The sequence below is a fragment of the Cyanistes caeruleus genome, chromosome 12 (assembly GCF_971803275.1).
Source record: "Cyanistes caeruleus chromosome 12, bCyaCae1.hap1.1, whole genome shotgun sequence".
Lineage (NCBI taxonomy): Eukaryota > Metazoa > Chordata > Aves > Passeriformes > Paridae > Cyanistes > Cyanistes caeruleus.
In genome coordinates, this window is record NC_141712.1 from 13,221,477 (window position 1) to 13,246,657 (window position 25,181).

Here is a 25,181-nt window from a genome sequence, read left to right on the forward strand (position 1 = left end):
TTTCCATAAAGTGAGTAGTGCCAAGCACCTCTGCTAATTAAATTCTATCAAAGAAATGTATTGATTCTTTACCCAATTATTTGTACAGTGAAATCTTAAACAGGTATGACCCAATAATTCATGTAAATTGGAAAAACTCCTAGACTGCAGAGAGTTTAGGGAATCATACTTGCTACAAGTGCCCTAGTCCTCATCCCAAACTGTGATATGTTTTGGAACATGACACCCTAAACTGTATTAAGGCAGGGTGGAGAAATGTGAACCTCCAGGTATGTCAATTACGTACCTGCAGATAAGTAGTTCTAGTAAGCTGATGGTGAAATGTCAGAGGCTGCATTGTGTGACCTTGCTGTGAATGTGTGTCAGAGGTGAGGCTTTAAAAGCAGCTTTCAAAGCCTTCACACACACCAAGCAAATCCCAAGCTCTTTCAGGCATAGTGAGCACTCCCTGCCTGCTTCCCTAAGGATACCTGTCCCAGGGTGAGGAATAGTGCAGCAGTATTCACCAATCCCCAAAAGAAGTCTTTCCCCTAGGACAGCATAATGCAAATATATTTTCCAGTGCCATGTCTGTCTCCTGGATTTTTCCACCAGAAAGTGGGCAATGTTTTAATTGGCTTGATTCTAAGTGCTGCCTTTTCTGTACCTGGCGATTCTGGAGTGTGAAAATATGCATCTGGGCACAAATCGTCAGCAACAATTTTTTTAAAAGTCTGATCTTGACCAAATGCTGTTTTTCAGTTGCAGGGCTGATTTGGATTCATTTGGAGATTATTTTTGTTTGGTTGGGTTTTTTTTAAAGTTGCAACAACCTGTAGATTAAAAGCATCTGAAGCATACAGATTGGTACTGATTTTCTGTAAGTATTGGTATAATCAAGCCTGCTTGGAGGCCACTCAAATGTAGTGCCATGGAAGAAAGACTTCTGAATTGCTGCAGTAAACATCTGTGGGCTTTCAGTCATTTAGGAAAACACTCTGCTTATGGTGAAATATATTCTTTGAATTTGATTATTAGCATACTGAACTGGAATTAAGTCCAACATTGCCAGAGACGAGAACTTCCTTCTCTCCTGTGGAAAGCAGCCAAACAACACAGAGGACGTAAAGAGTGGAGAATTTACTTCGGTTTCCCAACAGTTTTCCCACCACCAGTCACATAACCCTTTGCAGACCAAAAGAGCCTTTGTCAACCTTTAAAATTTTAGCTGGACTAGAATCCAGCATAAGTGATGTGAAGAGACAGCACTTAAAAAAGTGAAAGGAGGTATATTTATGGAAAAAAAAATTCTGATTATGGGACTTCAGTAAAAAAATTATTAATAAAGTACTTTTAACAGATCTTGCAGTAATCAAGGGGTTAAGTTTCAGCTTTCATTTGGAGATTGCCAAATTGAAATCATCTGAAACTATTCATTACAGACCCAAAACTGGACGACAATGAAGAGAACACAAGACATTGTTTATTACACATAGTCTCATCAAATGCATATTAGTTTGAATGGCTGAGTTTTTGACTGAGTTGGTAATATTGCAAACAAGCTCCTCAGAGGAGAGTGAGCATTGCAGTTTTCTGACTTCTGCTTGACACTTACTTCCAGTAAATTTTTTCATGGCTTAGTCTGTGGAGATCATGATCATTCCTCCTGTGAAAGTGAAGAGAGAACAGGGACACACAGCAAGACAGACACACGGACAATGTTCAAGCAGGCTAGAGAGCCCAAGTGCTGCCTGCCCTGTGGTGCCTGTGTGCTAGCTTTCTTTTGAATTCAGCATTTCATCTGTACCAAAGACACTGGAGACAAAATATAGTAATAGTCCTATAGTTTAAGAAAATGTTGTGATAATGCAGCATAATCTTTTGGGATTGATGTTTTGACTCTTTTAACTTGTCAGTGATCAATCCATTTTAATACAGGCAAACGAATTTCACTGAAAAGTAAACAGTTCTAATAATATCACTGGATGAACTTTTTGGACTTTTGCTTTTTAAAGCTGAAAATAGCAGTGTGGCAGGAGTGAGAATAGCCTCTACAGGGTGGACTTTGTTCTATTTTGTTCTTTCCAGGAAGTGACAAGAAGAGAAATGACCTGTTGCAAATTCCCCGATTGTATTGCGAGAGACAAAAAAAACCCCACGAGGCTTATCCATGTCCTCAAGTGACATGTATTCACTTTTCCTCTCAGCTTCAGTGCTACAGGAAAGCAGGTATCAAAACAGACAGCTCTGTGGCAGACACTGAAAAGGAAACATTTAGAATTCGTGCAAAAGCTGATAACCCCTAACACTGGCAAGCCTGGGGAAAAGCCATGGTTTTCCCAGCTTACACAAATGCCAGCTGGAGGCTCAGGTCCACGATTGTGAGAAGCAGCTGGCATTAAGCATATCTGCACATCTCTTGGACATGTTTTCCTCTTTAATAAAATGCAGCAGCATTTTCCAGTGTGTACACCAAACTCAGAGACCCTGTGGATTAACAGCCAGTGGCCTCAGAAGCAGCTTGAGAGAATGATGGAAGGCACAAACAGGAGTCACATGGAAGTCAGAGGGGAATGTCCAGTGCCACAGCCCGGAGGGTGTGCGAATAACCCCAGGCACCAGTAAATGCTGGCGGCAGCCAGGTGGAAGGCAGCTCTGCAGGAGAGAACTTTGGGGTCCTTAGTAGGTCAGCAGCTGAGTGTGAGCAGCAAGGAGATGTGTGGCAGATGATGACAAGAATCCTGGGCTGTGTTCAGAGAAACACTGCCAGCAAGTCAAGAGAGATTTTGCTCAACACTGGTGAGACCACATCTGGAGATGTATCCCCTGCTCTGGGCTTCCCTGTGCATGGTGGACATGGAGTAAGTCTAGCAAAGGGTCAGGAAATCGATCAGATAATTGGATTATCTAACATGGGAGGAGAGGCTGAGAGCATAAAGATTGCTTAGCTTCATAATAAAGCTCAGAGGGATCTTTCTGATGCATGTAAACATCTGATGGGAGGAAGCAAAGATGGAGCAAGACTCAATGTTGCCCAGTGACTGCACAAAAAACAGTAAGAAGACATTGAACTACAGGAAACCATTCAAACATAGGAAAACACCATAAAAGTGATTGTACAGCTGAACAGGTTGTCCAGAGAGGTGGAAGTCCCCATCTTTAGAGGTATTTAAATCCCAGCTGGACATGGTCCTATAAGCCAGATTGATTGTATTCTTCAGGTTTTTTAAAAAACAACTTCCTGAAAAATAACTGTGAAATGTTGCTCTAAGAAAGAATGTAACGTCAAAGACTTTCAATTGTTAAACATTGTTTTTAGCACTGAACAATTAGTAAAAACCTCCACTGGACCTGTTAACCCCATTTGACTTGAGTCCTTACACATGGCTCCACAAGATAATCAAAATAAGCTTATCTAACAGCTTTAAATATTCAGTATCTATTTTTAACAGCTTTTTAAAAATATTTTTTCCTGCCCCATGACATTATGAGGAAATTTGGGTCAGAGGCTCATGGGTTTCATCACTACTTTTTCTTTGTTTGCTTGCAGAAAACAATTGCTTAATTTTCCTGTCCTATATCTCTAATAGGGTCAAAAATTATTTGACTTGTGCTATACCCAGTCTTACTTAGCAATGGAACTGATGACTTTGCTATGCTACTGTAACTGTAAAAACTCAGTTCCTGACACTTTCAAAGTGTGCAGTAGATTCTCTCTGCAGTGAAATAAAAGGGAATAAATCTATCAGAAGTGGTGCCAATAGGAATAGACAGAATATTAAGTCCTTACACACCAACAAAGCAGCTTAGAGAAGAAACACAGATGAGAATATGAGCTTAAATGCAATTCCTGTGAAGTGGGCAGAGCACATGGGTGAAGGTCCCAGATGAGGCTGATGAGGGCAGTGGGGCTTCTTGGTGCTCTCAGGGCCCTATAGAAGATAAATCCCAGTAGTCACAGTTTATCTTCCCTTAAAGGTAGGCTCTTTGAAAGTACTGTGTTTGTATTAAAAGGTTTAATGTAGATTTACTAGGCTGGAATGAATTTTTAATCTGTAATTGTTCACTAGGCTTTCATAGGATCTATTTCTGAATGTCTAACACTAATCCTGAAAAGAGTAATTTTAATAGCATTGTAAACCATAATGCTGCTTTCTTGCAGTTCTCATTAGATGTTGGTCAAAGCTACAGAATCGAATATTGTTTTCTCTTCTGAAAATGTCTCTAATTTTAGTGCTCTGTCCTCTTCCTTCTCTTTTTTGTGATAAGCCTAAAAATGTGTCTTTTGACACACTGGTGAATAGGTTTTGTTCCTTAGCACAGGGAGTGTTCCACAGACATTGGAAGTTTCGTGTCCGTAATTTCCTTCTAGAGACAACAGTTATGATTTATTTAGAGGAACTTCGTCAACTGGTAGAAAACCATGAGGAAAGTATCAGAGAAAACAGTTTCTCTAAATAGTTTCTACTAGGTTTTGTATGAGCTTGCTTTTTCCCAAAGCAGGAATTAAGTCTCCTGGAGACCAGGAGATGAAGTTTTTGTTCTTGTGTGTGATGGTAGATGTGGTGAGTGTGTAAAATCACAAAAACCACGCCTAGGATGGGGTTTGACATGAGAATGGTGTCAAGAAAACTCTTTATGTGATTTACTGTATTGTGTAGGTGCTGTTTGCTCTTGCTTTCCATAAATTTTCTTTCTCTTCCTTGCTTTTACCTCATTGCTTGGGAAGATGTAAACTGTATTTGAAGCAAGTGCTTAGCACAGAAAGGTTCTGATCAGAGATCAGAGTCACTGTAGCTGTGCTGAACAAGTAGATTAAAAATGAAATGACAGAGATAAACAAAGTGGAAGGCACTACCAATAATGGTAACAACACTGAGATTTGTAGGGGAGTGGGACTAACATGGTAAACAAGAATATGGTGTTTTCTAGCATTATCTAAGGAAATATTTAAGCAGGGAGGCACTTGTGAACTGGATTTTGAGCTCACAGCAGAGTTGATCAGTGAGGAAGGGTGCAGAAATCATCCCTTCTGAGGTAAGAAGAGATAATTTTTTGAAGGCTGTAGGGGGCAGAAGGGTTAGAGGGTTCCAGCAGGCATCTGGGAGGGTGCTGGCTGTGGGCAAAGGGCTGCACAACAGCAGGAGCCTTAAGGGACTGCAAACTGCAAGATCAGCAGAGGCATGAAGGATTATGAAGAGAACGTGTCCCTCCCTTGTTGGAATGTTAGAACAGGCTTCCAGTGCTCTCTTCAGGTTTCTGTCAGACACAGCCTCTGCCTGTGAGAATGTGCATCTCATGAGTGAAATGCACTTCCTGGTGTAATGGTGGAAATTATCCCCCTGTGCCCTCAACAACAGGTGCTGGTTGTCCTGAAGACTCCGCTGTGCCTCAAACTGAAAGGACTGCATTCAAGCTGCTGAAAATACTCTCCATGTGCTGGAGGGTTGGATAGGACTGCTGGAGCAGGCAGCTTCAACTTCAGTGGCTGTGATGGACACTGGGGATGAAAATCGTGCATTACTTGATGTGATCCAGAGTGTAAAACTAAAAAGAAGTTAGGAGGAAAGGAGTGAGCCTGTCTCATTTTAGTCATGGCAGTGGCTTATTCTTAGGTAGTGGTGGTGGCAGTAAACTTACTTGTAATTCAGAAATCAGTACTAAAATCTCTGTACAAATCAATTATTGCGTATTGATGGCAAAAGGAGGAATCTGATTGCCTGTATAAGCTGAGAATGAAAAAACACATTAATCTTGTAGTAACCAGAGAGACTAATAAACCATGTCAGCTGTAAGTAATATTTTTTATTTGGCTATGAATCCTTTGCAACCAAAAGTCTCAAAAAAAAACTGCTGAAGAGATCGTGAATCTCCAGATGCTTCATTTTGCCAAATCTTAGAGTACTGGTGATAATGTGTTTGTTGTCTAAAGAAGAATTAGTATATATTTTTTGTTGTTTCAAAAAGTCAAGCAGCTATTTACTGAGTTCCTAGATGAAAGATATAAGCTGAAAAGCCACCAATTTACCTATTGCTCCTGGAAGAGTGATGGTATCACAATTGTTGCTATGAACACCACACTGACACCAGGCATGAGGGAGACCACAGATCTAGCAAGCTTAGCAGGCACATTTGAAATTCATTTAGAGGACAGCATTCAGGAATGCTAAGTGAATATACTTACTGGTACAGGGTATATGCTTAGTATTCTTGAAATAATATATTTATCCCAGATTTCTGGGTTATTTTTACACTTAGCCCCAAGGAATGTTACAAATGCAGTGCTAGTATGGCAGAAGTATAAAGCATTCTAAACGTATAAATACAGATTATTATTTGGCTCAACCATGAAATATGTTGCAAGCATTAAATGTTTTGTTAAAATTCCAGAATTTTATGAAACCAGAAGAGTGTTGGTGCCAAGATTTAGAAAAGGTGAATCCTGACTGCCAGGATACAAGGAGAAAATGTGACTATAAAGGAGTTTGGTTGATGTGAGTTTTGAAAAAAATCATAGGCAAGTGAGGAAAGGATTCAGCTGAGAAGGAAGCACATTGTGAAATAGAGACACCATTTTAACAGTGATTGATTATAGGAATCTGCTTCGTTTTGTTGCTTGTGGCTGGAGGGTTTGAGTGAAAGTTGTCTGCTTGCTGCAGCCTGGTTTCACCACACAGGGTCAGTGTGAGATCACACAGCTTTGCTCTGTACCAGCTCTGAGCAGAGGGCAGTAATGCTGGGCTAGTGTAGGGGCCAGACCCGAATTTCTCATCATGAAATACATGGTCCCTTGGAGGACCATGGAAAGAGAAGATTTAGTCATGGGGGGGAAGGAGAAGGAATATTTTCCATGTTTCCTCTGCTGACGTAGCGGAACTTGTTGCTCTGGACTTCATGAAGATACTTTAGGACATTTGTCCTATAAATGCATCCTGTTTTTCAAGTTTGTATTGCTTTTCCTTGCCACATGGATGGTGTGGAGCATAATGTACAGGCATTCTGCTTTATACAGGTGGTTGATATTCTTCTGATCTGGCACAGGCAAGGGAAAGTGTTGTCCTGTGGTTAAAGAATGGGGCTTGAAATCATTATGCCCCCTGAAATTGATGCCTCTCCGATAGGCTTTGGGTGTGACTTGGTGGCACAGCACCCAGTGGTTTGTGCCTCAGGTTCCTTCCCAGTAAAATTAACAGAAATGTTTTTATGAGGGTAGCTCAGGGTTTATTTAATGCTAATACTATCCTTGATAACCAGCAAAAACATTCAAAATAAGCTGTGGTATCTTCATGCCAGTAACGTCAACAATAATCTTCTGGGGTTTGAAGCCCTTCTCTTTATTAGGAAAAGAGGAATGTTTTTAACTTGAGGCAAGTATGCTTGTTTTGAAAAAAAATATAGTTTTAACTTGCCTGAATGAGTACTAGCAGCGGATTTAATTTAGCTATGAAATAGCATTGGTTGTGCAGCAGAGGTCACTGCTGCATTACTTGAATAAATTCTACCAAATGCCTGATAGACCCGACCAATAGGATTTGTAATTCACAATAACTATTTGGGTTTAAATGAAATTAATATTTCCCTGAAATTTTTATTTCTTTGAAACAGAGAATAAGCACCAAGTGAGCTATATGTACAGAACTTGTACTCCCAGGATTCTGCAGCTATTTGAAAAACCCTGGACAGTTCACAGATGTGTAAGGAATTCTCACAGGCAGATAGAACACAGGCAGATATTTTCACATCATGTCTTTTGCTGTTAACATACAGAGGATTGACATGAATCAGCTTTAGACAAGTCAGACCAGGTTTGTGTCTATGTATGTTCTGGAGACAATAAGTTGGAGCACATTTAGGAGTCTACCACAGAAGTGAGCAGCTGGGAAGGAAAAGAAAGGAGACAGATGTGTGGTATTCTTTTGAGCAATTAAAAAAAACCCCAAACAACCAGAAAACTATCCTCACAATATTTTTCCTTACAATTGAAAATTACAATTTCCTTACAAGTTAAAAAAATTCTGAATGTGGAAAATATTATAAATATTATTATAAATAATGTGAAAGGACCCCATCCCTGGAAGTGTTCAAGGCTGGGTTGGAAAGGGCTCTGAGCAACCTGGTTTTGTGGAAGGGGGGATTGGAACTACATGGTCTTTAACCCAAAACCTTCCAACCCAAAACATTTTGTGATCTTTTCCTCAATGTACACACTGTCAAATAGCATGTTAAGAAAAAACAGCTCATGTCTCATAAATTTGCAGTTCATTTACTCCTTTAGCATTGTACCTTAATAATAGTTATTTAAGTATACTTATTCATTGATCATCTTATATATACCTGCAACACTTTAGCACCATTCTGAATTGAGGTCTTAAGCTGTGGTGTCAGATCTGATGTTAAGTCAATAGCATCAGGCATTTGAACATTTTTTTCAGGATTCTTGTTTTGATGAGAATTAATTCCACACAATATTTTACCCTGCATAGACTAAAGAACCTGGAAGAAGGATAAAGAATGTTGTATTATGCCAGTACTTTCATTTTCCTCATTTAAGCAAAAAAAATTATTTGTAACTTTAAATTCAAGTATGTAAAGAAACATTTTTAGGCAATCTTAAAAACAGTGAGCCTGATGCACTTGGAAATGTGATGAATTCCGCAATAGAGAAATTGAATGAATGGCTTTTTCCATTAAAAGGAACAATAATTAAGCACAGCACCAGATCTCTATGTTCCTAAGCATAATCCTATAAGAACATAGTGCAGGTAGGAGGAAAAAGAATTTTGTTAACCTCCTTTGTTCCCAGAGAGCAATGCAAAAAAGATTTACCTCCAGAATCTGGGTTGTGGCAAACCTAAGTGACAAAGCCTCACTGAAATGAAAGGGGTTCTGTAGACTGAAGGGTTTCACCTCTGACCAAGAGCTGGCAGCACCAGTGCTCAAGCCATTTCTGAACAGTAATTGCCCAGAGATTATTTCCAATCACTGTTGAGCCAGGTTAGTATTAAAGTAAATTTCTGGGCTTCATTACAGGTCTGTACATTATGGCTCCAATCTGGGAGGTTATTTAAGTGTGTCCCTAATCTCCCTGAGGAGGGTTGTAGAAATCAGGAGACGCATTGTGAGATCAAGAGCTGAGCTCTCAAGAGAGGCACAACCAAGTCTGCTGCCTTTCTGCATCCCAAGCTCAGTTCTCCACAAAACTTTCTTCTTGTGGCTGATTCTACTTAACTACTGGTTAATAGAATCATATCTTTGGGCCATATTTTCCAACAGGAAGTTCTGGATTATTGGATCCTTAGCCCTTCAATACAAGTCACAAGTTTTCTCCTCTCTTGAACAGTTTACAGCTCTGTTTGGTACTGTGAGTCCTCAGGCTCTCTGAAAAGCCAGTCCAAGTTATTTATCAAATGAGCCACCAGCACAAACAGAGAAAAGTATAAACATAAGACTCTAACAAATATGGATCTTCCCATACCACTGGTAGTCCTGCAACGGATACAGAGGATAGACCTCCAGTCATTATGGATCTTGCTGGATTCAGTTCTAGCTGATCATTGTTACAGAAGGATTGAGTATGGGTTCCATCTTCAGTTTATACATGGAGCTTGTATAACTTTCCTGGAACTTCACCAGATTTTAGAAAGTAGATTTTTGCATACTAGGATCACACATAAGTGTTGGCATGAGATAAAAATTCCTACAGTTAATAAATGAAACCAAAATGTCCCAGGAAATCATAACATAAGCACTATTCCAGAGTAATTTTGGCACTTGTCCCTGGCCTTAAAAGTCCTTTATACTGTTCCATTATAGTCTGTTTTGTTCCTAATAATTTAAGAAATGAAGCACCTTGGATAAATTCCCACCTGATGCTGTCGAGCAAGGGCTGTGGAGACCTTTATGTAACTGTCCTTCAGCTGTGAAACACAGCAAACCATTAGCAGCAGGGGCTGGAGGGCAGAGTAAGAGTTTTAATCAAGAATGGGAATAAGTGCAAAAATGTGCTGGTGATTAAAGCAAGTTGCACTAGAGATGTGCTGCAGTCATGCTTCCAGTTAGCCAAGAATGTCTGGAGCAGATGAAGTGTTCAGCTGTCAGCAACACTGCAGAGCAACAGAGATGAGCTTTTCTAGAAGCATCCAAGGGACTCGCGTGCTTTCTGCAACCTTACCCAGAAACTTCTGTGTGTAGGAAACACTTGAGCTATAAAAGATGATTAGTGATATGAAAACAAACTGACAAACCAAAACATTGCTTTAATATTTCAGTTAGCTCTTAAGTAAAGCAAAAAATGGGAGCTATTTCCTGAGTCAATAGTTGTTCTTGCCAAAGGCTACAATCAGCACTCAGTCAAGAGTGGTACTTCATCCTCATGATCTGTGACCATGCTGAAATAGTTTCAGAACCTCCTGCTCCCTTGCCCATGGTGTTTTCCTTCTTGTTCGCCTTCCTCCTGATAATTCCCCTTGGTGTGTCTTTAGTAGTTCTTCCAAATTCTTTCTGCAGTTTTCTGTATGTGGGAGGCCCAAATGCTTTTCTGCTCTATTTTTTGCTATGATTCATATACAAAATTATCCACCATCACCTGTTCAGGACTAAGAAAGCTACCTTTCAATTTCTGTCTTCTATCCAGAAGAGTGCCTAAGCTAAAAGTTATACTTGTGAATAATTTAACCATGTGTGAAATTCATCATGGCTGAAGAGGCCCTGATGGAGACCATCTAGTCCAACCCCCTGCTGCAAGCAGAGTCAGCTACAGCAGGTTACACAGGGCCATGAGCAGTTAGGCTTCAAATATATGCAAGAATAGTCTACAAAACCTATTCCAGTGTTTAGCCACCTCTACTGTAAATGCAGGGCTCAACTTTCTCCCACCTCATGCAAGTAATTTTATTCAGGTCCCTGTGGAGGTCTTGTCCTTCATGTCAGAGTTCACTTTGGGTTTAGACTTGGTCTCTAGGTTCTCACTCATTCTTGCTGCAGGACAAATAGAATAGCTAAGTCTTCACCAAGACTCCTTCTCCAAATTAATTCTTTGATATTTTCATCCTTTTCCCTGATAAAAGTAGGCTGGGAAATCCAGAAGGGTTTATGGAAGTGTGTTTCTTTTAAAGTCTTCCCAACCTGCTACGTTGGCTTAGTCTTACTCTTTTCTGTCAGTTCCCAACCTGTGTCTGCTCCAATAAAAGTGCAAAGTGCAGAATAAAGAGCCAAACCAAGAAGCTGTGATTTTACAGCATTGTCCTATCTGGTCTCCACAGAGTTCTGCAACAGCCTTTAATGTTCTAAAACATATCATGCCTCAGCCCCTTCCTCTCTGGAATGAGCAATCCTATTTTTTTCAGGCATTGCCAGTGTCACACTACTCTCAGTTTCCCTTCTCCATGGACTATAGTTTATTTTCTGTATATGTATGATGTAGAAACAGCATGTGGCTTGGTTCGTGAAAGTGGGAACAAATCACTGATTTGTCTCATGTTTTCTGGGTAGACTGGACAGGATCTGAAGGCAACTTTAAGAAACCATAAGAAATTATAGAATGGAAGCTCTTAGAGTAAAGCTTGGGAGACCATATGATTATTCTTTGTTCTGCACTAAGCACACCAACTATTCTAGATTATCACTGATGACATCTAGAGCATAACTGACCTTTTCATTACTGCTGGAAGTTTGTGGTGTTTTAGTTTGAAACCAGCATATGCTTAAGCCTTTGTGGTATCCTCTGCATATCATACTGGATGGAAAAAGCTTGTGCTGGCCTGTGAGTGAGATCATTTGTGTATTTAAATGCCAAATTCATATCATGAGCTATAAGCACTAATAACAAAGTACATCTATGGGCAGATTTATTTAAGTTTCTCTGAACAGGTTTAATGTTGGATTGCCTGTTGTCTATGAAGTGTGACATACTGGAAGTGACTAAAAGGATATTTTAAAACCAAGCAGTGAATCTGTGGCATCTAGAATACACATCCCTAATCTCTTTCTGGACCAAAGCCCCAAGCAGAAAAGTGGAGAGAGCAGGGCAGGAGCAGTGAGGAGGAGGCTGTGCACAGCTCAGGCAGGGCTGACAGCAAGGTCTGGAGCCTAAAACCTGGGCCAGTGGACAGATAGCACCTGGATGGACTCCTGGATGGACTCCTGGATGATGTTGATGAGGGAAATTAGGACATGTTGGTGCTCTCAGGATCATGACCCATTCCAGAAGGTAGAAAAAAACTTGCACAAAAAAATAGTTTTGCTCTTGTAAATGGAAGTCATGTGTTTAGAAAATGTCTAAAGGAATGTGGGTGCAGCATTAGCTGAGAGAGCAGAACCAAATCTGCCAGAAAAGTTTTGTACCAGGGGGATTTGTAATTTTGACTGTTCCAAGGACACATGGTTTTGGAATGCTTTGGAAAAAGAAAAAGAAATTATTTTTCTCTGTGGTGGTTTTGTGTTTTGCAGGGTTTCTTTCCTTCCCTCCAGTTACCTAACACTATCTTGGGTAGATGAACTTAAATTACCTTTTCCACTATCTAAATTTCTGCAAGAAGGTTTTTTTTCACCTGCATTTCCCTTTTTGCTACATATCTACATTATTATAAATATGTCTTCAGCAGAGATAATTTCAAAACTACCCTGTGAAGAAAAGCCACTTAAACTTATCCAAACACAGAGTAACACAGCCATTCTCAAGCTAATTTGGTTCTGAATTATATTAAAACATATGCCTAACTGCAGTACTGTTCTATGAATCATGGTTAAAAAATCCCATGGAAAGAAGTTATCTACTTGCAGCCCCTTCTGCCTGTAACACTGGCATTGAGATATAAATGATAGAGTGAAATTTCTTTTCCTTTTTGATTAAGATAAAGTGGATGTGTAAATCTTGACTAACAGATCTTTTTATTACTAGTCTTTGGACTTTCTAGGAATATGGATTTTCTTATTGTCTTCCCTTTCCTTTCTGAAGCGAAGCAGAGATCTAAGCTCTCTGTGATGTTCTGGTGGGCATGGAGGAGTGTTCTCCTTGTGGGTGCATTGTGCAGCTGAGAGCAGGGAATTGCAAACCTGTTACACTGTGTGTCTTCACAAAGAGTCCAAATTTTTACTCTGGCAGCTGATAGGCACAGGGTACAAACTCACTAATGAAGATGAAGCTAGGTAAGGTTGGGTAAAGTTCCTATATGCTGAATGGTCTTTCAGTCAGGAAGGGTTTCCTTTTTTTCTTCCATGTCAGTAAAATTAAATGCAAATAATACAGTACAAAGTGGCATATACCTTGCTGCTATGAATGGAAGCAAATTATGAGGTTGGAAGGAGACACCTTCACAGCAAATCAAAGTAGGAAGTGCTTAACAATGGAAATACTGCCTATTTAAGGCATCACATGGGCAAAAGATGGTTTAAATGGGCAGAAGATTCTCAGCAAGAGCAGAAATTCATCTGGAGCACATTGAAACGTTTGAGTTTGACAGCCAATGCGTGTGAGACTGGCCTGGAACTCCAGCTGATGTCCGCAGAGAGCTTCCCTTGGCACCTGGGCACTGCTGCTGCTGCTACCCCTGATTTTTGCCCTCTGTGTGTAGCAACTGGAAGAAAGGAAACTATTGGAAGTGCCAGTGAAGGAGTCTTAGGAATTCATTGTGCCAGAAGAGGTTTAGAGGGTCAGACAAGGTGATAGGGAACAGCTCATTCTCACATGAGGCTTGAGGCATTTTCTGTCTCTTGAGAATAATTGAGATCTTAGTGTTTGGTAGCTTTGTCATGTGCTCTCTGCTTTGCCCAGAGGACATGTCAGTAGAAAAGCGTGGGAATTAAATTCTGTATGTTTCATTACAGGAAGCCATACAGCCAAATTCAGTCTCCTCTTGCCCAGAGAATGAAAGCATGCTCTGCTGTGCCAAACAGGCCAGTTTTCTGCTTTTCTGCTGTCTGATTTAGGAAAATGATGTGATGAGATAGTGAATGCTAACCTGTTCCTGCAATTCAAGGACCTGAACTGCAATGTCTTGAGTTGAAATGAAATGGAATTGAAATGTCTTACCTGTCCCAGAATCCAGACTGCAGAGCTTCAGTGTCAAGTTTATGCTTAAAGCTTTTTAAACCCAAAATTACAGTTATTACATTGTTCAGAGCACTGGCAGGACAGCAGAAAGGACTGACAGAGATCTTATTTCACTCAGAAGAAAGTAGACTTTATGTTTGACTTACATGGGATAAGCTGATCTTTATGCATATTGTTATAACCAATGTTTTCTGTTAGATCTTGAACTGTTCTGGAAATAGTTAAATCTATTTGAGCAGAAAGAAATATCCCAAGTTGCTCCTGAACCCACCTCCAGCATGCTCTAGACTCTGCCACAATTATTACTTCAACAACTTCTGTTGCTCCTGAAAACCATGTTATCTGTGCAAAGGGACAGCAATCAATATTCAATTCCACACTGCTAAACCCCAATTTTTTTATTTATCTCAAGCTACAAAACTTTTAGGGACTGTTACTCAAGAAAGTCATATACAACCTATAAGTTCTTTCTTTCATTCTTCCTTTTAGCTTCATTTAGAGTTATGAGGCATGACTCAGACCGAGGGGAGTAAACAAATTTTTTGCTGATTTTATTGGCTTTTTAGTTGGGGCCTGAGAGCCCAGGTTAGATGCCTCTGTTGTATGTATAGATGTGTGTGCATTTATAAAGCCAAAAGCTTAGGCAGTACATTAATGACCATGAAATGGAAATCATCTGTTCATCCATACAGCACACAGAAAATGAGGAAAAATTAGCCACATTCTCCTGAATGTGCTTACTTTTGGTATAGAAAAATGAGTTTTAGAATATTAGGGTGGTCTTACCAAAGTGATTTATTTCTTTGCCTTCCTGGACAGACTGATAGGAGTCTCAACAGGGCTTACTTTTATAGCTATGAGAACCTGAGGGTAGCCTCACCTGGAATCTCCATGGGCCCAGGAATCCATTTAAGCTCAGTCTTGGTCTCTGGTCCCTGCCTGAGCTGTGGATGTGCTCGTTTCTGTGCCTGTCACTGCTGCTTGCTGCTCCTGACCTGGGGATGGATTTTTTTTTACCCTGACCTTGTCACTGCGGTCCTTTTCATCAGCCACTGGCCTGCACCTGACCTTGGGTATCCTCACTAGAGCTGAGCTACATATTGAATTCTGGGCTTGACCTTTGACTGGCCTCGTTACCATGAGCCTTTCTCATGATCTGGGCTCTCAGATGGCCCTGGCTGTCCTCCCTTCACCTGCTCAGAGATGCCTTCAGGCAAAGTTTTTGACAACTTTTCAAGTTTCAATTTTTACAACTAACTAGTGATTTTCATGAACACCCTTGATATTTTACTGTTCTCAGTCAGGTTGGAGTCAATGAAGAATTAATCATGAGACATAAAGCAAAGTAAAACCCCAGCTTGTGCTATGATGACTAATATTGTCATTGGAGCCACAAAACAAAGTTAATTGCTGTTCACTGCCTTAGAGAAGATGCAAGCACGGTTTTCTTTTTAAAAAGGTGTTTGCTTCTGATTCTAATTGACTGTCACAAGAACCAGTGTGTTGATACAACTGAAGGCAGAGAGTGGGCAGGATGCAAAACCACTGACAGGAAAGATGAACAAATAGAATGTCTTAGTTTTATCTATTGCTAATGGTTTGCATTATTAAATCATATTCTGAGAATCCTTTCCTTAATTTCAGCATGGTTTTGGGGGTTACAGTGGAACACATTTTATAGAAATTATTTCTGGGTTTAGATTTTAAAGTTGTTCACAGTGGGTATGGGCATGTACAATGAGATTAAATTCACTGCAGGAGCACAAGGAGGTTGTTGCTTCCTCTCAGTGCCAAAGCTTCATTTTAACTGCTATGCTGAATTGATTTTTTAAAATATAAACATTAATTAAAAGCAAATTACTTTAATAGGTTTTTTTATAGAATTATAGTACAAGATCAAATATAGGTCAAATAAATATAGGTCAAACAGCTCTTGAAACTCATCTGGAATTGTATAGTAGTGACATAATCTGTGATAGCGTAATTGGATCTGAATCTTCTGCTGAGTGATCTTCTCTATAAATAAGTTTTTGTTCCAGATCACAGGAGCTGAAATCAAGCCTTAGATAGCAGTGTTCGAGCTGCAGTAACATCTAGCTGTCAGTTGCACTAAGTGTAATAATATTAACATAGGCAAGACAAACCTTTCTTTTCTATGTGAGCACTCCAGTTAATCTTTGAAGAAATGTTAAGCAGCTGTTGTAACAAAGTTTTGATTTTCCAATTGTATCATTCTGCCAAAAAACCTGGAAGTGTGAAGTGTTAGCAACTTGAAACTCTTGCCTGTGTTTTTGACTGAGAATGCCTTATGACAGCACTTGAGTTTGCTTTTGGGCTATTTTTAAAAGCAATTTATTCAGTGATTCTCAAAGAACTGATTATACTGGAATCCATAACATCTGCCAATGTGTAATCTCCGAAACTAGCTGAGGATTTTCCCAATTAGGTGACTTGAAATCACTTAGTAATTTCAAAAAGTAAAGGATTTCTGGTAGCTGAGAAGTGAAATGTGAGATAATACAAAGATGCTATAGAGTAAAACATGCTGATTTTCCTAGTATTGCCTTGGTGTCTGAGGTAAACTAGTTAGTTATTTTTGGAGTGGTGTCTGTATATTTATATTTGGGAATCATAACAGTTACTACTGTGCATGAACAAAAGTGATATCACCTAGAAATGAATACTCCTGATATTGACTGGAATGTTACAAAGTATTTGTTCTGTTGTACATAAAAGCAGACGTGGTCTCTGTATATTTTTTAAATTGTAATTTTAATTATTTTTCTTGCTTACACTTATGCTGTATGGACTGGAGTTAGCTACTAACATGCTGTATTTATGGAGTCAGGTCCTGCACTGGTGCTTTCTTGGGAACATCGTGGTGTAGTGTGGGCACAGGATTTGTTCTGTCTGCTGTAGCTGATGCCATATTATTTATATTATTTGAAATGCAAATTCTTCTACACAGTACTTGTCATCCAGAAAGTACCACATAGCAGTCTAGAAATCTCTTGTCACACCAACCATTGTTTTTTTTGTGGCGGGGTGGGATTAGCTCCTTTGGCTGCAGTGGAGTCGTTTCTGATTAAGCTAAATAAACTATCTTCACAGTATTTATGTATCTATAATGCAAACAACACTGAGTGAGAGCCAGCATCTTGTTGAATGTTGCTGTATTTTGCTAATTCCTCAGGCTGTGATGATAAAATCTGAATTGACCATGATACTATATCAGAGTTTCTCTTGTAACTGGACTTAAAATGCCTTCACTGGTTCTTTTGGTTGCCAATGTCACTTTGTAGCTCAAGGCTCAAGACCTTCCACGAGATGACCTTCCACTTCAAGTATCCTCATGGAATCTCTTCACTACTTAAAACCAGATGCATTATACAGCTGAATTTGTAATGTGTCTAAAGTCTGGAATCAGGACGGAGAGCTGCATCCCCAGGTACCGACCCTCTGAGTGCAGTCACACTGTGTGATCTCATCCTGCTCAGCTTTTATGCTTGTGACACTGTTTTTCTTGGAAATTGCATCTAGATGAGGCTTGGTCAGTCCTGTAGTGAAGCTGTATGAGATGAAAGCTGCAGGAGTTATGGCTGCAGGCCACCCAATGCACACTCAGTCTTCTGAGTGTGTCAGCTGGAGTTCACGAGGACCATGCTGGGTTTAGAGGAATGACAATGAAATACCACTGGAAGAGAGGCAGGATTTTTATGGAGGGTAATGTATCTCATTGATGCAATACTAATGTAACTGTATACAACTTTAAAAGCCCTCAAGAAACCATGAATATATAATTCTGGTATATGCTTGGTTTCTTGTGGTGTTTATATACCAAGTGCTGAGATTTTCAGATTACTCATCCAGAGGCATGAGTAATTTTTGAAAAAGGCCTCTAATTATGTGGTAAAAAAAATATATCAGATGTTCTTCATTATATATCTGTAGAAATGATCTGTTTAAACTGTTTGTGTTAGCTCTTGAAGCTGTAAAAGGGGTTGTGATCTCGTTTTTCTCAGTGCTGTACAAACACGCTTTGAAAAATATTCCTCGCCTGTGCAATAGAACTGCAATCAGAGGACAGGAAATTCAGACAATTCAAGTGACTTATAAAATGTCATTCAAGTTTGGAAACAGCCATCTAGGTTGTTTTTATCTATCAGGTAATGCTTTTGTTAACTAACAATGTAAACTCTTCCTTTCACGTAGATTCAATAATCTTCTGTTACTTCTCAGCATCTTTCCACTAGTTGTAGAAAGAGATCAGGAAGTAACTCTTTATGCTAGAGTGATTTTGTCAAGACATAGGACTTCTAAATCATTCTGCCCATTGCTTTTAAAATCACATTCACAGTTTAAATTAACACTTTTGATATCTAGGTATAGCTGAAAAGTGCTCTGGAGGACAGGACAGAAGCAAAGCTCCTTCTTCTACTGTAGGGTAGCTGTGGTAGTGTTTGAGTGCTGGACAGTGAGTAGAAAGTACTCAGGGAGTTACAATGAGCTGTGTGACTGAGCTAACCCCTGACAAGGACAAAAGCCTTTTTCTTCCTCTCATTACTTAGTGCTGATCTCACTGAGGATGCACAGGTCAGTGAGAGACCACAGCCCTGGGTAGGCCAGGTGCCCATGTTTCTGCTCTAATATTGTTCACTGTCTTGGAAAGGGGAGGAATGTGATTGCAAAACTGTGGATACTGTTGTCTTTATTGAGTTCAGCACTACTTGCAGCTGAGCTTCTTATCTGACTTGCCTTACACGAGTTTTTTCTGGGCTTTTTGCACACCTTTTTTTTTTTTTTTTTGGCTAATAGAACGCCCTGAATGGGGCAGTTAGAATAAGGGTAAAAGTAAATGGAGCTTGCTGGCAGGCATTTAATGAGCCAGCGAGGAGGAAGCCAGATAGAACACAACTGATCAGTATGGTCTTATCAGCATGGGTGAGGGCAGCATCCCAGTTTTGTCAGCATGAATAGAACCCTGGAGCTGAAAGGTTAAAAATGTACCTGCCAGTCTCAAACTGGCATGTCAGAAGTTGCCTGCCCTTCTTTTGTAAGGAGCTAAAAATGTGCAGATGCTGGAGTGAAGAAATTAGAGTCCATCTGTGCTGCTCTCAGCAGCAGTTAGGGAATTTAAAGAGCAGCTGAAGATGTTTTGAAAGCAAGAAAGGGATCTCTGAATGTCTGTTTGCACATAAATGGACACAGCATGTGGTGGACTGAAGCAGACTGTTCAGATCAACTCTGAGTTATTTGTGCAGGCTGCTGCTGTGAGCCACAGGAAGAAAAGACTTGCAGCTATAACTTAAAGAAGCTGCTAACATAAATACAGCTGCAAGCACGTTGAGGTTTCTATAATCTGTTTGTTTTTATTTATTAACTCAATGTTTTGCACAAACATTTAATACTCTTGCATCATGTAGGGCTGTGTGTTTACTGTGTGAGTAGTTGTGCACCTTGTTTTAGTTCTCTTGGTTTCTGAGAAGAGTCTGAAGAGGTTATTTCAGGACAGGCTAGGAGTACATCCATAAGAAATGGAGAGGGACTGGCAATCCACAGAGGCATAGGTTGTGCTTTTTTAACTGGTTGGTGTTACTCTGTTTTACCTCTGTACATTATAAAATTTCTGGGCATTCCTTTGATAGATGTAGGATGGAGAGAAGCTAGTTTTGCTTAAAGCTCTAGAAAAGACTTATGCCCATTTTTAATATTAATTTGGTATTTTCCATGCTTAGAAACTCAAGTATATTATTTAAGAAAATGTGAAGTCCTACTATATAAGCAGCAATCTGATGCTAGTTTGATTAATCTTTGCTTTACCAGGTTTCTTCCTAAAACTGTGAGATTACTGCCTTGGTGCATGGAAAAACATTGTACCTTTTCCTATATTCCAGAAGCATCATGACATACCAATTATACAGGAAGGCTAATCCAAATGCCCTTGAAGCTAGTTGGAATGTTTACCTTTGCTCCAACAGGCCTTTCTGTTTAGTGTGGCGTGATTTGGCTCAGACCCCTTCTAAAATCAAAAGCCACAAGATGTTCCAAAAGTAAGGTTTTGGTAATGTTGACAGACACTTTACCCACAACGACCTCCCTCTTGTTAGTGTTTCTGATGAGGAGATTGAAGCAAGTAATTAATATGTATGAGCTGTGTTTAACAGCTGAAAAACTTTATTGCTTTATCCCTTAAAGACTGACTGCATTACTCAACAGTGAATGAAACCTGTTAGAAAATTATTCTAGTTTCTGTGACAAATGTAAGGAACTAACTGGATAAGGTTGTATGCAATTCTGGCAATATCTTAAGGTATCTGTGCTAACAAATCACTGATAGTCAGCCAGAATTAACTCCTTTGTGATACCTGATACTAGATTGTTATAATGAAACTCTATAAAGTTGAAATTCAGACTTGTTTTCATGTATTGCTCAGACACCTCTTGTATGTTTTGGATTTCTTTCAAAAACAGCCTCGTGTCTGTAAGGTTACATAAACCAGCAAGGTTTTGTACAAGTTAGAGGGAGGTGGGACACACTGGTCTCCCAGCAGGTGATCTCCTCAGCAGACAGGAAGGCATCTCTGGAGATGTGGGGTGGTGTCATTCAAATGCAAGGCACCATGATCTGTATTTGTCAGTTTTAGAGCGACTCTGTGGTGAGCAGTGTCCTGTGGAACAGGATGTGCTCTGTGGCCCCTCTGTCTGCTGGTGGAAGCTGGTTGCTGCTGAAACCAGCAAGTTTCCTCCAAGGAGTTATTGCACCTAATCAGCTGGAGAGATGGGTTTGTTTCCCCTCGGGCTCTTTTCCTCCCTCTGCCAGCTGTACCTAGTGAAACTGCCTTCCTGTGCAGGCACATTCTTGTGATGCACCAAACACTCCTTCAGCAAGTTGCTGAAATATCCGTTCTGCACCAGTGGATATGCCAGTATTATTCCCAAAGAGGTATTGGGCAACTGATTTCCAAAGACTTTGGCAGAATCTATAGAAAACTGGAGTTGATATCAGGCAGGAAAGGTTTGACATGGAGTTTTGCCTGACTCAGTTGTTTCATTTCCTAGCAGAGACCCAAATGCAAGTTCTCTGCTTCGTGCCGTGTTACTTTTGACGAGCTTATACCTGTACCATGGCATGAAGCCATCTTGTGCAAGTTTTAGAAAAGAATGTTGCCTCTTGGATGAAGAAATAAGGAACAAGAAAAAAAAATTTGGCAAGTTTCAGTGAGGAATTTTTGTAGGGAAAAACCCTTGGAGGCAGCATTGTTGCCATATATGAGTCATCTGAAACACATAACATGAATTGGGTAGTAAAGTAGTCGTCCCCATCTCAGAAAATTAAGTTAATTATTATTTCTCGATGATTAGAAAGAGTAGGGGAGAGTGGATATATGTTTAACAAGTTGACCTTCCAAAGTTCATGGAAGTAATTTTTCAGTAGAGGCTGAAGATAAGATCAGAAGCAGCGAGACAAGCATGCCTCCAGAATAAATGCAGCATACAAAGAGGTTTAACACAAAGTCCAACAAGTATGCTGAAACAGACTTTGTTTTAGCTATTCACATATATGCTAGGAAATAAATGCTTGTATATTGGAAAATATGTAAATTTTCTGTAGAAACTGCAATTCTGCAGGAAATTGCAGCATCTTGGAGAGATGTGAAACTGAGAAACAAAGTAGATACAAAAATGCAGGAATATGTGTATCACAGGCTGTGCCTATAGAGGCACAGGGGCTGTTGGGGGTTTTGGCAAGGGCTGAGTGCTCTGAGGTGCACTCTAGCCTAGTGATGCTGGAGGGTTTAGCCACTGCAGCAGAAGAAATGCCCGCTTGCAGAACATGCCTGAGCAGAGCTTGGGTGTGTTCCAGGGTGCCGCATGGCTGAGGGGACTGACAGATGTCTCAGCCCAAAACAAACCCACTGAGAGCTTGCAAATGTGAATTAATTCCTGGGGGAACTTGTGCTATAACTAAAAGTGAAGATGTATTTGTAAAGAACTACTATATATCACTTATTTTTATTGAATTAGAAATATTAGCACTTTTTAATGAGAGGCTCAGCACTTGTGATCAGGCACAGAAAGGTGTGACACAGGTTGGTTGCCTTTTGCACAGCAAGAAATTGGGATAAGGTTTTGTCCTTGAGCAGCCCTGTGGCTGAAGTGCAGGCCAGAAGATATGGGTTCATTTCTTGCCTCTGTTACGGCAATTAATAAGCAGACATTTAATCTCTGAATTGTTTCTGTATCTTTAAATTATTACAGGTATTTGTTTGATAACCAGTCACACCTAGATGTGAGTCAGATGGGACAGACTGACACCCTGTTAAGATCAGAGCTGTTATTTGTATTATTTAATTCTCTTATTGTTTTGTAAGAGGATTTCTGCTATTACATGTTCATTTGTGTGCCACTTGGTTATTTGATTGGATGTTTTTCTTTTTTGCTACACTTTTGTGTATTTGAGGTGTAAGCTGAGTGCACTCTCAGGATGCAGCTCAGTAATGACACTCCAGCTTTTATTGTGTTCCAAGACTAACAGCAGTATGGTGACAGCTGGGCAAGTTTGTTTATGCTTTCCCAAATGTCAGAACAAGGAGAAAGCCATCAAGGCTTTATACTGAGTGCACATCATTTGCAAAATATGAAAGCACTGCAAAGCTGAGTGAGGCTTAAAGTCCTCTAGCAAGGCTTTATGGGAAACTAAAAAAAACATACAGGCATTTTAGAAAATTGTGTTCCATTGTAATAGTTTATATTAATAGCACATTCAAAGGTGTAAAATTTCAAAAAAAATGGAGGTATGTATGGCAAGCTTGCATAAATCTATAAGTAAGTGCAACTAAAATTATTTTCTAAAGTTACTTTTTTCTCATTCTGTCTCAAGACCAATGACTAGAACAATAATTGACCTCACAGTTGATATTTTTATTTACAGGCTGAACTGATGAGTTGAATGAAATGTCAGATGTACTCAGGTAAAGTAGAGCATCAAGAGGGGTTAGCACTGCAGTGTGGGTAGCAGACAGAGAAGCTTTGCTCTCCCAGGCCTAAGAGTCTTGTCTGTGTTTCCCAGGCACAATAAGCACAGCAAATCTTTTAGAAGTCCTGGACATTCCCTTGTGCTGCTTTATATCCATTGTGTCCATTCCAGGTGAGGGAAGGGCTCATCACACTCACTGGTGGTGCCTGTACTTTGTCTCTTTCTGATGTGTGTGAATAACAGCCACTCCCGAGGCAAACCTAGGAGAGACCTTGCATAAGCACCTCATGAAAGCTTTATTCAGGTGAGAGGATAAGAGCAGATCAAGATCAGGCCAGGGGATGTAGTGCAATAAGAGCTCTTTGAGCTTCTCTACTGTGTTTACCTAGGGCCTCCTCCCTCCTGAGGTACCAGGTGAGAACCTGCTTTTTCCCACATGCGAGCCCTTCAGTTATTTTGTTGAGGTTTCTTTGTGAACAAGGAGTACACAGAAAGTCTCCAAGGCTTGCCACTTTGCTTTTTATCAGGCATGTGGCTGACTGCATTGGTTTGAAGAAAAGTCTGTGCAATGCTTCTGTACTGTCCTATTACTTCACCCTTTTGCACAATTCCTATGTGTTTTCTCATGCTCTGGCACAGGTCCAGGCAAGGAAACTCAGTCAGAATAGGGACAAGCCTGAACTTGAATCTAAGGTCAAGATAAATAGTCCTGTGGAGCTATCAGCTCGCTGCTAACTGGTGGTGAAGCAAATGAAGTGCTAGGAAAGGATGGAGACCAAACTGGACGGTTGATGCAGAAACCTATGGCTCATCTGTGCTTAGATTGCTGGATTACATGCTGGTTTTCTCTTCTCATCTTATGAGATGAGCATCTAGAGAAGGTAAAACAGGTTGATACAGGGTGTGGAACAATTTCTGCATTAGGAATAAGTCAGAAGCCTGAGAGAAATATAATAGAAATGTATAAATATGATGCTATGGAGAAGGATCAGTTGTGTAATCTCTCTTTAGTACAAGTGCTAGAGGCCACATGTGAAATTACTGGGAGCTAGATGGAAATAGATGGAAGGAACTAGCAAGAGAACAAACCTCATCAGACTTCAGCCAGTGGGCTCAGCTGCAAATACCTGGAGGCAGGGAAAGATAAAAGACAAGCATCACATACTCATCCTGTTCTTTCCTGTGGGTGACTGCTAATGGCCACTGTTGAGGGTGGGATATGAGGCTGGATGGACCTTTTGGGTCCTTTGGATGGACCTGGTCATGTCCCAAGAGGCCATGCAAGTGCAGTGAGCTCTGGTTACCCAGTGTGGCAGCTCAGGCACACGTTCAGGCACAGAGAACTGCAGCAGCAGAGACAAGGTCATGAGTTTCCTGTGACATGGCAGAATAGCTCTGATCTGCAGTTATTGCTGGCAGCCCTGAATATTCCCCTTCAGGGTGGCAGGAGTGAAAAAAAGGGTTTTAGATAATGCCCTGGTCAGAGCTCCCAGGGACAGATACCAAAGATAGCCCAGGCTTTGGTCACCCTGGTGCCACATCATTCTGCCCTGCCGAGCACATTTCAGCCTGGGCTGATAAGCAGAGCCAGTCAGGTACTTCTCTGTCACAGCACTGCCTCGGCCTTGAGGTAAAGGGTCACTAAATATTCCAATCCCCAGGCTTTTTGGCAGCGGCTTTGCTTGATGATTCAAACTTAGCATTTTCACAATCAAGATAAATATTGACCAGGCAACATCCTCCTTTTCATCTGTGTTTGGGAAGACTCCACTGTGGAAAAAATAAAACCTGCAGCTGGCCTGACAGCAGCCAAAAATGTGAGTGGATTAAAAATAAGTTATTTTTCTTGATAAAATAATTATTGACAAGGGTGTAAAACTAATCTAGAGTCTCTCATCTCTACTGTAGAAATACCTGCTTGATAGATAAAAAGTAAAGCACACTAAAAAAAAAACAACCCAAAAAGCCACCACAAAAAAACCCAAACCCACCAACCAACCAACCAAAAACCCAGCAGGACAGTAACAACAGAACATGAACTAAAGTAATTCAAGCAAAAATACACCTGAAACAGAAATCATAAGTTTTTTTGTAGAGTAGCTGGAGATGAGAAACAAGGAAGATATCGCTAGTGAAATTCCTCCAAAAACAGAAGTACAACTTGAACAAGATCTT

The 25,181-nt window shown here is 40.2% G+C and overlaps 1 protein-coding gene across 9 annotated transcripts in view; it reads left to right on the plus strand.

Annotated features, from left to right (window-relative positions):
• Positions 1-2,028: 2,028 nt before the first annotated feature.
• Positions 2,029-25,181, plus strand: part of OSGIN1 (oxidative stress induced growth inhibitor 1) — a 39,353-nt gene continuing 16,200 nt past the window's right edge. For 3 of the 9 annotated variants that reach the window (XM_086847299.1, XM_086847304.1, XM_086847303.1), the window contains exons 1-2: positions 17,179-17,477; positions 17,570-17,752. The gene's annotated coding sequence lies outside the window, so the exon portion shown is untranslated. Of the gene's footprint in view, positions 2,209-17,178; positions 17,478-17,569; positions 17,753-22,961; positions 24,824-25,181 lie in introns of those variants that run through there. The other 6 variants (XM_086847298.1, XM_086847300.1, XM_086847309.1 and 3 more) reach the window with 6 other exon arrangements.